The sequence below is a fragment of the Grammomys surdaster genome, unplaced genomic scaffold, assembly GCF_004785775.1.
Source record: "Grammomys surdaster isolate TR1022 unplaced genomic scaffold, NIH_TR_1.0 126051, whole genome shotgun sequence".
Classification (NCBI taxonomy): Eukaryota; Metazoa; Chordata; class Mammalia; order Rodentia; family Muridae; genus Grammomys; species Grammomys surdaster.
The window spans coordinates 1,073,553-1,087,934 of NW_021620862.1; the positions used below are offsets into that span (position 1 = coordinate 1,073,553).

The 14,382-nt window shown below is 39.5% G+C and overlaps 1 protein-coding gene across 6 annotated transcripts in view; it reads right to left on the bottom strand.

The window, feature by feature from the left end:
• The window catches only part of Rgs7 (regulator of G protein signaling 7), a 397,879-nt gene that overhangs the window by 164,237 nt on the left and 219,260 nt on the right, over window positions 1–14,382 (bottom strand). The gene's annotated exons all lie outside the window — the stretch shown is intronic.

Below are 14,382 nucleotides of genomic sequence, written 5' to 3' on the forward strand. Positions count from 1 at the left end.
CCCAATATTCAGTATGACTCCAGTAGTGACATTTTAAATATTATGTACCAGAGGAGAAGAGTTGTTTTCTATGATACATAGTAAAAAAAAAAAAAAACTAAAATAGAAAATAAAAAAGACATCAACAAGAAAAGGTATGTAAACAAGCTAAGAACTCTTTAGCATGCATGCTATCAATGAATAGCAGAATTAATGAAACTCTTGTTTACTTCACTTTCTGTGAGGAAATACAAATACCACCTGCCTTTACTATTGCTAAAAAGTCTATTACTCATGAAGGCACTCATTATTTACTGTGTTGCACGTGACTGGAAGGGTGTGCAGAAAGTGCCAACAGATGCTGGACAGCGGCTTCTGGAACTAAGTGTTCTCTACTTTAGGAATCCCACCGAAGGGCCGGCACCACTTTCAGCTCCATGTGTTCCTGCCTCACAGCATGAGCAACAAAAACAAGGAGACAAGGTCTTAGGACTTGTAAGCAGCAGCTGAAGAATTCTTTTCTGTTTCCTTCTGTATTCCCACAATCCAGGTTTATTGGTTCACTGGAAAACTGTGAGCTCTTGCTTTCATCTGCACACATTAACATCTATTTTGAGGTGTTGTGCACACGATTACTTCACAATATCCTGATGCAGAGGATTGAACTGCCTGCTCCCCCACCCCCTAACCCAAACATGATGTAGAATAAAAATCTTTAGATAAATACAGTTTTTAAGGAATCTCTGGGATCAACAAATAATTAACTATTTTATAGTAGAAAGAGGAAGGGAATGTTTTCTTCCTGGACAGAAGTACAGAATTCCCTACTTTGTACAGCTTGGCCTCAGGAAGTAGAATTCTTCTTGGGGCTTGACTGTCTCTTAACTGTGTGAGCTGCAGTCCTGCATTATTAAACTTTAATGCTCCCATCTCTGGTGAAAAGCTGCAGTTAGGTGAAGCTAAAGGCATAGTCTCTGCTAAGCCAAGGATTCTCTCAGTTGTGTACTTTGAATTTCTGTCAGATCATGGGGAACAATGAAGATCCTCTCTTTCCCTGTCTGCTCCCACCCCTGAAAGTCACAGATTTTGTCCCATAGAACTCTGGATGCTACACTTGCAGCTGACATTAATAGTTAATCAATCCTTGTCAGAAAGTGAGGGCCAGAGAGCCATTGAGAACTGTGATTGTAAGGTTTGATCCCTGCACACCTTGTGGGAAGAAACTCCAGAAAACAGAAATGGAGTTGAGGATGCAGCTCAAGGGTAGAGCACTCACTGTACCTAGCAGATTCAAGCTCTGAGTTCAATCCCTGCCCCTCCCAAAACAAAACAAAACAAAACCAACAAGCAAAGACAAACAATAAATAACCATACACTTACAGATAAATGAGACTTTTTCTTCTGTTCTCATTCTTGTTTGTCTGTTTGTTGGGGTCCAGCAATCTCACAAACCACATAAACACCCATCACAGTCAGAAAGGGAGAGTTTCTTGAGCATATGCCCCAGGGCTAAGGGATCAGGGCCATGGTCCAGATTCAGAAATTGAACCATGACACTGAGTTAAGATTCTACAGAGTTTTTAAGTCCCAACTCCAAAAACATCCATGACAAGTTATTCCACCAATCAGGATTTAGGGATAGGGGAATTTCCTTAGGAACACATCTTTGTTGTACATTTATCCTTTTTCCATTGGTTGGGGTATTCAACTGTGACAAGAGACTTGCTATGTCTAACACTCATGTCCTAATTTTTCAACCAGGATGGGACTTGTCTAACATTCATGTCTTAACTTACCAACCAGGATGTCAGTTCCCAGGCAGGTCTTGGGAACGTAAACCTTACTAGACTACTACTCAAAATTTAAATCTTATTTAAAATAGTTATTTTTTTATATTGGTGCAGGTGTCTCTCTTATGTTGGGATCCATCCCAGGGGCAAGTTATAAAGGGAGATATCATAAAAGCTTATACAATGTGCAGGAAGTACCATTTGGTAGTTGGTTCAGGTCAAAGCTTATTGTGGGTAACTATACAATAAGCGTTATGGGCAGTTCTACTGACTTCTATTGTAATTGTTTTCCAAGGCCACAGAACATAAAGGAATATGTAATTAATTTTGGCAATAGAAAGTTTCCTAGTAACAGCAGAGACATATGAGAAAGTTTCCTTATAATGGCAGGCTAGCCAGGAAACAGTTCCCTAGGCCTTAATATTTTCCCAACGTCTTAACATTTTACTTAATTTTACCTAGGTCCCAACACTGGTTATGTCCTTGTGTAAGCATATGCTCATGTCTATGTATTTGCATATGTATGCATGTGCATGCATGCGGAAACTAGAGGTTAACATGTCTTTCACTGAACCTGGAATTAAATTCACTATTTCAGGTAGACTGGTTGGACAGAAACCCCAAGAATCTTGCTGTCCCTGCTTCCCTAGTACTAGGATTGCAGGTATATATCTTACATGAGTGTTAGGAATCAAACTAAGGTTATAGCACTTATATGGTGAGCACTTTGTTAGCTGAATCATTTCTCTGTTCCTGTTAAATTAGCTATCTTACTAAGAGTCAGAATAGGTTAATACTCACAGAAATAATCAAAATGAGAAAACTATAAGTTTCTAATTAGTTGAACTAGGGTGTGAACTATAGGTGTGAACTCATGTGAACATCAAGCGTGGGCAAAGACTAGTGTTAATGTACTGACTCCAAAAAGATGCAGCCACAAATTCAAAGCTCTTCCCGACATTTAAAAATCTCCCAAAGCAATAATATAGAGATGTTCCCTTGAGGAATCTATTCAGACTCCAGCATGAACTACTTTTTAGACAGTGTTTTTCTCTCCTAATGTTCATGTTTTCATATGTGCTAAAATCTTTCCTTGAAAAACTTCAACTTGGTCTCAAAAATAAAAGTAAAAAAAAATACAGAAAGAAGTTGTTGACTGCATTCTTATAGTTCATAATCAAAGCTGAGAAAATCAGGATATTCTATATTCTTTAGACTTCTGACATGCTAAAGCATTATCATTGAGACTCTCTGAGAATTCACTCTTGATGCTTACTGGAGTTACATGTTACATGAGTAACTCCTACCTTCTTTTGGCAGTCAATGAGACAAACATGCAGTAAAATCAAGTAATTTGTGTCAAATCAGCAAGTTCTTGGGTAGAATGGAAGAATTGAGTATAACCTAGGAAATCTTTTTTTTTTTTGGAGCATCATGCAGAAAATAGGCTTTATTATATAGTAAAAGAAGATAAGACTGTACAATGCCCTGAGTGACCATCTCAAAGGAAAACAGTGTCATACAGGAGAGGGTACTCTAGCAAACATGTCACTGTGTAGACCCTATATATTGATGTAGACTTTATATCCTTTTTCATGGAACATTTTCTTGTCCAAGTGATTGTCCCATTTGGATGACCTTTTTAGGAAGGGTTCAATATTGTGCAATTGCTCTTAACCAGGGAGCCAAGGCCAAAATACAACTTACATCCAGTTCATATGACCAAAAATCATTTAACAATAGATTTAAAATAATGAAAGAAATACAAAAAAACAACCAATAAAATAGCCATGTTCAACCATGTAGAAGGCAATCTATGTTCCCATTACCTTCCCTCATTTCATATGGTATTTTCAGCTTTAACCTAGGAAATCTTAAGTAGTGTCTGCATCCAGAATTATTCCATCCTTGTATTTTTACTCCAGAGATGTTAGACATCGAACATAGTGGAAAGCAGTATGATTTAAAGTCTGGCAAGAGGAAGGAAGATTCAGAAGCACATGAGTAAGAGGGAACCCTCACCTTCATGTTTAGCACCTGATTCTTTAAACTTATAGCAATGTGTATATGTTTTCCAACTGGAGGTGTATTCTTGTATGTGTAGTGCATTAATAATTCTAATTTTTTTGACTCAACTTCTCCATTGACTAATTGCTTGTCTTTGTCTAATGAAATAGCATTGTTAGCCTGGGATTATAGCCCAATGATAGAGAGCTTGAGTGGCATCTACAAAGCCATGGATTCCATCTCTACCCCCACAGGACAGGTGGAGAATAAACAAACATTATCACTTCTGTGGATACCCCAGGGATACTCTACTACTTCAGAAAAATGATCAATAACATTTGCAAGAGGAAACTTGCAAGTGTAAAGTATAAGAAGACCATTTACAACTTAATCATGTTTCTTATGAGGCTCAATAAGAGAATATGGAAAGCATCACATGAATAAAATTGCAGGTGAAGAGGAGTCAGATGATGACCCATTTCTTTAGAGATAAGGAATTATTACCCTCTTTCCCTTACTTAGTCCCTTTTTCTTATGTGGGTTTTTGTATTACTGAAGTAGTAAAGCATCCAGGAAGGTATAGCTAAGAAGGCTGTTCAGGGACGTACTCAAAAGCAAGAGAAATGCTTAAGGATTTATTTTCAAAACATCAGTAAATACCTAATTCAAGAGCATTGTTGATAAGAACTGACCTCTAGAAAACCCCATTGAAACTGAAGTAATTGATGAGGACAGGAAATATATGCAGAAGAAATTTACGTGCCATGCATGCCAATACTTTAATCATTATTGCTTGCACAACTGCTACTAGGAATCATTTTTCTTTCTTTGCAGATGAGAACATTGACTACTTTGCTCTGATTGTGAAGCCTACACTTATGGTGAATCATAGCTTTTCAAAGGACAGTGGTGATCATAGGAACAGGGAGATGATGTGCACACCTGTTTCCTGGTCAGTGTGAGGTGAGCAGGTGGGACAGAGCTGGGAGGACACAGGAGGTGGCTCTGAGTCACCTAGAACACAAAGAAGAGAAGGAAAATGGAGCAGGGGTGGTGACCACATCCATAAAGGATAAATTGTTCAACCAGTTGATCTTGAATAGTTGATCTTGAATAGTCAAGAGCCCTGAGATGCAGTTGAACCCCTGCAATTCTCCCATAGTGGAGGAAAAATATTGGAAAAAGAAGACACCAGCCAAAAGAGATTAGAGTAGGCCACACAAAATTTGTTTATGATTTCCCACTGTTTGAAGATGAGGAGTTAGAGGTTTTCTAATGTTAGTCAAGCAACTGTTTTCTGGCCTCAATGCAAAACTTCTTTGCAAGTTACCCCCAACTTGAAGGTAACTTTACCAAATGTTTTAGAGAATGCAGGGAAAATTCGACAGTCCTAAGAAGATGCTTTCTCAGAATTTGAGTGAGCTGGCTCTGGAAACAGTCTCCTGCTAGCAGGGACAAGGATTAGAACTGGTTTTGCCTGTGGACAGCCATGTTCTAGGAAAGAACATCAAGTAATCTGCCCATGTGTGGATCAGATTCCATTTTTGCTTTGCAAAATTAGGTCTAAGTTAGGAGCATGCAAGACCACAGGGCATTTTTGCCTGACCAGTCACCTACATTTAACATTCCTTGACCTCTTCTGAAAAATTTGAGGACTGTGAAATATTATGCATATACATACATACATACATACATACATACATACATACATACATGCATACATACATACATACACACATACATACACATTATACATATAAAATTTTTAAAGAGTTATTTTTATCTATTTTTCTCTCTCTCTTCTCTCTCTCTCTCTCTCTCTCTGCCTCTCTCTCTCTCTCTCTCTCTCTCTCTCTCTCTCTCTCTCTCTCTCTCTCTCTGTGTGTGTGTGTGTGTGTGTGTGTGTGCATGTGTGTACCCTTGGAGGCCACAAGAAAGCCTCAGGTCCCCTAAGCTAGAGTTACAGGTGGTTGTGAGCTGCCTGATGTGGGAACTGGAAATTGAACTCCAGTCTTCTGCAGGAGCAGCAAGCACTCACTCTTAACCTCTGATCCATCTCCCCAGCCTGCACTGTGATAGTTTATCACATGTTTAGCTTTTACCTCCACCTCGTTTAAATCATGAAACACACTGTGTAATTAGCAGGTGTCTTTTACACCATGCTTATCAGTTAGATAGATCGTGAATCTACAGGAAAAATATCACAAACACTGACTTCTAATTCTGTCTATTTTCTTAAACTAATAATTCCAAAAGTTACTTTAGTAAATTCAGTAAATTTTTTCCATGAATAAAAATCAAACAACTAAACTAGTAAAAAGTATTACATAACACAGTTTAAAAGGGAAGGTGTTCCCTCCTTCCCTTCCTTTCTTCTCTTGTCTTTTGTCATTTTTCTCCCCTGTATTAGCTACTATTCCCATTGCTGAGGGAAGCTCCCTGACCAAAACCACTTTCGGAAGGCTGTGTTGATCTCACCTCAATTCTCTCCATGCTTGTGTGTACACTTATCTTCACGTATGTCATTCCAGTATCCGTCTAAGTCTCTCTAGCTGAAAACAATGTGAGAACAAGGGCCCAGTTTTTGGTGTTAGTGAGTTTTTCTGGAGAAGAACTCCCCCCAAGATCTCACCTACTTGATCCCGAGTGATAGTTGGCAAAAGCTAGACACAGGGAAGTATCCCACAGCTCCACATTCTGAAATATAGATTTGTACTTCTGTGATTTTTCTATCCCAGAATTCCCCACTGTGGCTAGATGTGGGGCCCTGAGAACACGGGCTAAAGCTTAATTCACTTTCTTCCATGACAATAAACATTTTAAGATCATGGACTATGTCTCATCATTGGGGCCCACCATAGAGGACCGTGGAGAAGGTCTTCTGGAGAGAAAAACAAACAAACAAACAAACAAACAAACAAACTATTCCTACTAATCTCCCTTTGCCTCTTTCTTTCCCATTTCTTTTGTCTTGATGGCTGACCACATTTTACAGTTTTGTATGCACTGCCATTTTGCTTTTTATGTTTTTTTCTTGTTCTAAGGATTGAGTCCAGATCTCACATATGTAAACAAGCACTTTATCACTGGGTTGGATCCCCAGCCTCTCTACTGCTCTTTCTGGCCAACCTTTCATCTGTAATCAGTACAACCAAATGAACTATGTCTCCATTTTTGTATTATCAAAGAATTCACAAAGCCTGAATGTTCACAAATTGTGGCTGAGGAACTGGCTGGATATGACAAATGTATGCAATAATGCAAAGCTAGAGTGGCTCTGCAAATATTTTCTAAACATCATCAGGACATCTGATGCATATTGTAAGGCACGTAAAGCATTGTTCTTACTCTTCAGGGTCAGTAATATGCTGAAATTTCCTGGCCTTAGAAAAGGGTAAACTGGGGCTGGTGAGATGGCTCAGTGGTTAAGAGCACTGACTGCTCTTCCAGAGGTCATGAGTTCAATTCCCAGCAACCACATGGTGGCTCACAACCATCCATAATAAGATCTGATGCCTTCTTATGGGTGTCTGAAGACAGCTACAGTGTACTTACATATAATAACATATAATAAATAGAAAACTTTGGGCTGAAGTGAGCGGAGACTGGAGGAATAAGCTGGGCTTTAAAAAAAAAAAATTATGGCCGGGAGGTGGTGGTGCACGCCTTTAATCCCAGCACTTGGGAGGCAGAGGCAGATGGATTTCTGAGTTTGAGGCCAGCCTGCTCTACAGAATGAGTTCCAGGACAGCCAGGGCTATACAGAGACACCCTGTCTCAAAAAAAAAAAAAAAAAGAAAAGAAAAGAAAAGGGTAAACCAATAAAATTGCAATGGGAATAAGAATACAGTATCTGAATCTATGTTCCCATCTTCTCAGGATCTGAGCAGAAGACAAATTCTCAAGTACCTGCTTAAAATAATACAATGGAGAAGTTAGTGGATACCACTCAGCAACAAGAACTAGCCCCTTGCTATCCATTATGGTTTGGAAGTAAAATACCTCTCATAGGCTTGTGTGTTTAGACACTTGGTCCCCATTTGGTTGTGCTGTTTTAGAAGGCTGTGGAATCTTTAGGATTTGGAGTGTAACTTGGGAAAAGGGATTGTTGGAAAGCAGACCTTTGGGGTCTTAGTTTAGCTCTACTTTGGTCCCTACTCTGCTTCAAGATTGGCAATGTTATGCAACCAGTCACCTCATGTTCCTGTGGCGGTAGCTTCCTCACTATGATAGAAGTCCCCTCAAACGGTGAACTGAGATAAATCATTCCAAAGTTCTCTCATGGTAGTTCAGGGTTGTAGGGCTCTCTAACAGGCCCAAGCGCTGCAAACATGGTGTTGGCAGGTCTTGCCCACCCCACTTCCCTCTCCCTTGCTAAACCATTAGAGTGCATTCCTAAAGCTAGGCCCCAAGGTCTATTCCCTTATTTAGCCACTGACTCATTCCTGACAAAAAAACACCAAGGTCCAGCAATCAAAATTCATTTGATTATTTGGCTGACATGTGCAATTAGGGTTTCCAACTCATTCTAATACAATCCCCCACCACTTTCCCCCTTAAAACAACTTCTGCAGAGATACTTGCTACTGTCTTTATCTGATCCAGAAGCATCCACATATCCTGACTTGTCCCCTCCAGGATAATGAATCATTTTGTGCTGAGAAAGTGGTGCCTTGTACTCTGTACAGACTCCTGGCCCCTTCAGTGGCGATGAAAAATAATGAGCAAGCGTACTGTCTTCATTCACTGCCTCTTTGCTGACTATGCCACAGTGGAGATGATCAACTGTCCATCAGCCTCTAAGAGGAAAAATAATGTTTCTAAGAGGAAAATAAGTGTTTTCTAAGAGGGAAATAGTGTTTTCTCACAGTGAGAGAAAAACATAAGGATATAAAACTTTAAAATTGTTTCAAACTGTTTAAGAAAACCGCAGGGTTATTTGTTAGATGAAAATAACTTTTATAGATGGGGACTGAGGAAGAAAGGATGCATAAAAAAGGAAAGTAGCTCAAAACTTAGTTGACAGGTGCCCAAGCTAAGCTGTAAGGAAAAAAGTAGGGATTCTTTTGTTTTGTTGTCAAAAAGCTTCAGGCACAGATGGATCTAGGTGCTTAAAGCTAGGGCAGAATTTTACTCTCCTCCGTAGCTCTGTACTCTGTGCTGTTCTGCATCAGCTTCACTTTCTGACAGATCTCATCTTCGTGTTTACACATACCGGATGCCCACCCCACAAAGAAAGATCCTTTTGATCATCATATCGATAAAAATAAGACCCACAAGGCTCTGAGTTAGGAAGCAAGATCTCTCATCTGTCTCCCTGCCCTGCACCCAGAGGATCATCCTGTTCCATTGAAATGCACAGAATGATGTTGGGGTAGATTGTTACCAAGGAAAACCCCCCAAAACCATGCTATGTAAGTGGGGGGCTTGTAATCTAGTAAACCCCACAGATACAACCCATTTAAGATAATACAGGCTTTATCATCAGCTTCAGACAAAATTAAAAATCTTTAAGTTCTGAGACAAGCCAAATTGCTTAGCGCTTGAGAGCAGCTATTTTTCAATTATTTACTGTTCTCCTACCACATCAGACCCTGGTAACCGTTAGCATCCATCTCTTGCTAAAAGGCCACCTGACCATAATGTGGAGTGAAACAGCCAAGAACCACTGCTAAAAGTGTAACATCAGTATTTTTAGCCTTGTGGTATTTGACCTTAATTGCTTTCAGGTCAGAATGACTTCAGTGAGGTTTGTTCATTTGAAAGCTCCCTTCAAGAGAAGGTGGAAAGGAATCAAATATTAAAGAAAAGCTTCTCATTCTCCTTCAAAAGAGGAGGATTCTTTACATTTTTAAAGAAAATGCTAATTCTATTTTTAACTCCCTTCTGGGCTTTCTCAGGCTTAGGCTAAGATTCGGAGAAATAGGTCAGGTAGCAAAAAAGCTTTAAAGGCAAAAGATTTTGTACATGGGGATCATTTTTAACCCTTGATTAGCAATGTTTGGATCTAGGAAAGAAGTTGGAGAAAAACAGATGTTCCACATAGGTCAATCCAGGACTTGGTAGGCTTCAAGAAGGGTATTTATTATGAATGAAAAGAACAGTCAGACATATGGTTTTAGGCTATGAATATAACTCATTGATAGAGCAATTTTCTAGCATGAGTAAGGCTCCAAGCTTGGTCTTCAGTAAAACACACACACACACACACACACACACACACACACGCATGCGCACTCACTTATGAATATACATAGTTCACAAAAACTATCCTCCTAAGAGAGTCATCCATCAGTGTAGCTTGTTACCTTGAGATCTCAAGGCATGGAGTGAAAGAAGATTGGAGCCAGGGCATGACTCTGTTGCTTACACCAAGCTGCTCTTCCCAAGCATGTTGCACGGTCTGCACAATTCCTTAGAGCATATCTTCTACTTTGGCCCATCACCAAACATAACTGCAAATTACTTTTAAATCAGCAATTTCCAGGTTCCAACTTGCAATGATATATTGACACTCAGGATTAATCAACCAAAAGGTAGATTCTACGAAGGACTCACAAAAAGGGCATAAAGTATTGGTGTTCTCTCCCAGGCATGTGTACGCAACATAGATTGTCCATTTCATTCAGTTTCCAGTTTCTGCCATGGAATTGATTCCAGGTGTCTCTCCTCTGTATCCTCCTGTTCTCCTCCTTCAGCTGAGCTATCGTGACAAGCTTTGCCTTTCCAACAGTGACTCTCTACTCTGAACAACCAGAGGTGGGCACAGCTCAGTGTGGAGTAAGAATACTATCTCATCTTCCTCCAAAATGACTTCAGCTGGGAACCTTTGGGCTCACTCATGAAATTTGAGTAGAGTGAGTATAGATACTTATCTTGATGCCTAACTCACTTCATTATAGGCAATCTAAAGTCTAATATACAAGCACCATACAACATCATCAGGGCTGTAATGATTATCATAGTTTAGGTTATCAATGGAATTGGTGAGAGGTAAATATATATATATGTGTGTGTGTGTGTGTGTGTGTGTATGACTATTCCAATAACATTAGACAAAAAAGGAAGGAAGGAAGGAAGAGAAAGGAAGGAAGGAGAAAAGAAAAGAAAAGAAGAAAAAAATCAATATCCTGACTTAATTTGTGTTCCTACAGTTAGACAGACTCCATGTATTTTGTGTGTTTGAAGGAAGAATATTTGTCCTTAACCTCTGCTGTATCTAATAGTTAATAGATTTCAGTCTTATTCTTGGAATTCCTGGTCAATTACGTCCTTAAATATAAAAAATAAAGAGAAAAATAATGCTGTTCAAAGAAGTCCAATTTAAAGAAAGAGTGGAGTTTTCCAAAGTTTTTTCTCCCTTAGTGTTGGGAATTGAGTCTTGAGCCTCAAGCATGTTAGGCAAGTGTTCCACCAATGAGCTGTCTCCTGGCCCCTCTTTTTACTTTCTATATTGAGACAGAGTTTCATCAAATTCAACTTGTCCTGAACTCACTCTTTAGCATAGACAGGCCTTGAGTTAGGGATCTTCCTCTTCAGTCCCTCAAGTATTGGGAATCACAGATCTGGCATTAAACTTGTCATTTTATTAACACAGTAAAATCTTGCTCTGTGTCACCAATTCTGCAACCCTACAGCTAAGAAGCATCAGCACCCTTGGAGTTCAAGTACACAGACAGCTAGTGACAAAACTATGAGAATATCTAATATTCTAAAACTTAAGCGAAATGCAAACATCAAAACTTAAATTGGGAGTGATTAAGGATTCTTAAGGACTTGAAACTGTGTTCAGTTTCCTGACTATCCACCATGAAACCCCCAAAAGACAGCAACACAGAGCAAAGCAGAGCCTTTGTCATTTCCTCCTGCTGAGAGGAAAGCATGGGGCAGCACAACAGAGCCTATTCAGGCAGAGTGCTCTTTACAAAGCCATCCAATAGGAAGCAACATTTGCTGAGGATGAGTCTAAATGTGTCATCACCGACACTGTCTGCATATGAGGCACTGAGTACTAAAGAGATGAATACTGCTGCTCTTCAGGTACCAAAATCATGTCACTCATCCAAGGGGGACAAAAGTCAGATAAAACCAGTTGAGTAAAGAAAACAAGTACAGAAAATTTTGGAAAAAGCCAAAATGGTTAGTGTTGTCAGAGTCCTCCATCCTGCCTGCATCCCCTTTAGACTCTGGGAGTGCGTGAGAATGTGGCTACATTTATTTACTCACAAGGGGTACCCTTTACACCTTCTACCAGCATCCCATTGGTCCCAAGCAAGCATGTCCTTTAAGTGGCTGTTCCAGATTGGCCGTGATTGTCTGCATCACCAATCTCTAGGCTCTCAGGCAGGCTTCAGTTTGACTCTCATGTGGAAGTTGCATCCATGGCTGTGTGGTCCCACTCACTGTTTATTGACATTTTTCTGGAAGTATCCATCACCTTGGCAGCTGGGCCTGCTGTTCCTCCTACAGAGTGGAGCAAGTTAGCCTTGGAAGGGGCTTGGTAGTGGCGGTTGTTCTAACACTGAGTAGAAAGGAATCTTTGGAGCCCTTCTACATGTGTTCAGAGACACTGTGAGAGCCATGAAGAGAAAACTATACACATGGTTCCATATGTACAAAAACAGTGCAACACAGCAGAGCACCAATGCCCTTTAGGTACAGTGTGTTCTCATTCACTTTTTCACAGAAATGTGTCCATAGTAACAACATTGCCACCAGCAATACTTACTTGCTTTTATGACAGCAAAGAGTCAGTGGGAACCTAGCTAACTTAGGGATCTCTCCTCAGAAGACAGTGTTGCTAAGCTGGCAAATGGAAGAAGTAGAAGCCCTCCTCCAAGATGTTGTCAGTGGCATTGCAGTAGCAATTTGATATTTATAGGATTTAAAGAAGTCTCTCAGCAACAAACAGTGCATTTCCATATCTGTCGCTTTAAGAAAAAGGCAGCATCCCTGATAAGCAATTTCCAGAATAGATAACTACAAAATGAAAGTGGAGTATGTCAACATCGGGGAAATCTCCTAATACAGAATTTCTGACTTGCTGTGCTTTATTCTCACAGTAACACTCCAGATGGCTTAATCCACTCGGACTGAGATTATAAGCATCATCTGTAGGCACTACCATCATAACACAGAACAAAGTCAGAATGTGCATTACAGGGGACTGTCAGTCCATATTTAATGATATAAAACTAATGACAACGTATAAGAACAATTAACAAGGCTTTCATTCGCTAGGAGAATTCTGCTTAGATGGATGTCTGTCAGGAGGAATAAAAGATAGCATGCATTAAAGAGTGTTAAAGGCTGGGAGGCATCTCGAGATCATGGGCATAGCTATAATTAAATGAAAGCCACAGTTAAGGATTGAACAGATCGCCTTTCTCATTGCCAAACCCTCTTGGCAGCACTCTTGGTTAGAGGCTGTCCAGACCCCAAGGCAGGAAGTGATAACCACAGAGCAAGACAAGGAAGTCACTGAAGGTGGTCAGCTTTCACTTCTAATTTATTAAGAAGAGCAGGATATATGTGCTGAGGTACAATCAGGAACCGAGAATGACCAGACATGGGGAAATAAAATTTTCATTGTCACAACAGGTGCTGGCTTTAAGGAAATCTGGGCTAGAACACTATGCTATGTTGGACACAATTGGCATCTTCCCCACAGTGGCAATAATATTGAATTGGGCACAGTATGCAGATGCAACTACAAAGCATGCACACTGGCTCCCATTGACCAAGTGATCCTGATACCATTACAATGGAGTCAGAAAAGACTGAAAAAAAAAAACCAAATAAACCATGTTAGCTACTTTTAAAAAATAAAACTAAATGTATCTTGTTTTTTTAAAAAGAATTTAACAAATGCCTTCTAGCTACTAAGAAAACATTGTTTCAGATGCCATCCTGCATCCACTGTTGGCCTGGCAACAGATTAACTATCTAGAAGGAATAGGAGCATCACATCCAATCTAACCCCAGGATGTTAGTAGAGTCATTATTTGAATTGGTAATGACAGCTGAAATCAAGTTTCTCTTCATTGATCATTTTTACATTTTATACTTACATTAGTTAATAATATTGACTTGTTCAGTGACACTGTAATAAAAAATAAGCATACCACTCAAGAACTACATTTCCCTGTTCATATCTCCTTGTTAGTTATTATTTTGAATGGCTCTTTTGAACTGTGTATATTGTAAGACATGATTGGTAACATGTTCTATCTTTTAATTAATCGGGCTACCTAAATGATTAATATCACTTTTTAATCATTTAATGTCCAAAATCTGACTTTTCAAGGGTACTCTTACATAGGACTATTTCAAGCTCTATAAACTCAATCTTAGTATTTAATTAAAATATAGCACAAACTACTCCTTTTTTGTTTAATTTTGAGATTTTAATATAATTACAACATTTTGACCTTCAATTTCCTCCTGCCAAGTCCTTTCATATACCTCTCTGCTCTGTCCTCAAAAAAGTCACCACCTGAGTTCTCATTAATTGTTCTTACACACACACACACACACACACACACACACACACATATGTGGAGAGAGAGAGAGAGAGAGAGAGAGAGAGAGAGAGAGAGAGAGAGAG